This window comes from Caenorhabditis briggsae (genome assembly GCF_000004555.2).
Source record: "Caenorhabditis briggsae complete genome, chrII, whole genome shotgun sequence".
Classification (NCBI taxonomy): domain Eukaryota; kingdom Metazoa; phylum Nematoda; class Chromadorea; order Rhabditida; family Rhabditidae; genus Caenorhabditis; species Caenorhabditis briggsae.
In genome coordinates this window covers 12,119,301-12,120,380 of record NC_013486.2, presented here as the reverse complement: position 1 = coordinate 12,120,380, position 1,080 = coordinate 12,119,301, and the positions used below count along the sequence as shown (strand labels likewise).

Genomic DNA, 1,080 nt, shown 5'->3' with positions numbered 1-1,080 from the left:
GCTCAAAGTGGACGTTCCGGGTGTCGTTCTATTAGAGGTTTTACGGTATATATATTTTTATGTACGAATTTTAATGTTTTTTTTTGTTTTTTTTTAAAGCTTTGTCGAATAAATTTTTTTTGTTAAATATTTACAAAAATTTGGAAAAATTGAATAAAATCACTAAACCGAATTTTCTGAAGCAAAGAACTCCTGCGGCGCAGCAAATTCCTTTTTGTATTTGTATTGTATTGTATTTATTACGTAAAAAATACGTGGAAGAATAAAAGAAAAAAGAATGAAAAAGAGAATAAATAGACAAAAAAGGACATGGTGACATAAAATTGATATTACTTAACCTAGAAATGAATAATAGTGGATAATAACAAATCTTTTTCCGAACTTCTGACAGCAGCAGGCTTTTAGATCCGTTTTGTAGAGCTCATCATTTTACTAAGAACCCTATGTGTGAAGAAGTTTTGTTTAAGTTTAGACTTTGGAGTTTTCCATTGGTAGGTGTGGCGGCTGCGCGTTTTTGTCGATCTAATTTTGAAATATGATAAATGATTTGTATTGATTTTACCTAGAATGAGTTTATTGAAGAATTTCAGATCAAGCTTTTCCCGTCTAGATTGTAGTGATTCTAGGCTGAATTCGGTCAATCTGTCTTGAGATGTTTTGTAATCCTTATCAATTCTCGTTAAGTTTCTACCCACTATTCTATTCATCAATTTTCTAGTGAAGGAGCTTTGCACTTTCTCTATATTGTCAATGAGCAGTTTTTTAGAAGGGCTGGCTACCACCGTTCCATATTCCAAATACGGTCGCACAAAAGTCTTATATAGTAATGACATTAATCTAACGTTCTTACTATGATAAGTTTTAAAAATAGAGTAACTAGCGTATTTCGCCCTATTGATAGCTTTCTGCCGATGGTTAGAGAAATCTAATCTCTCAGTGATCATAAATCCTAAATCCCTAACTGTAGTTTCCCGTTTAATTTTGTCATTATCAAGGAAATAATTTATATATTTTGGGTTTTTACCAAGACTGATGCAGCAGGTCTTTGATAGATTTAATTCTAGTTTAGCATTCATTGAC

The 1,080-nt window shown here is 31.8% G+C and overlaps 1 protein-coding gene across 1 annotated transcript in view; it reads left to right on the top strand.

Moving 5' to 3' along the window:
* The window catches only part of CBG20944, a gene marked incomplete at both ends in the record, with an annotated part of 72,787 nt that overhangs the window by 36,370 nt on the left and 35,337 nt on the right, over positions 1-1,080 (top strand). The gene's annotated exons all lie outside the window — the stretch shown is intronic.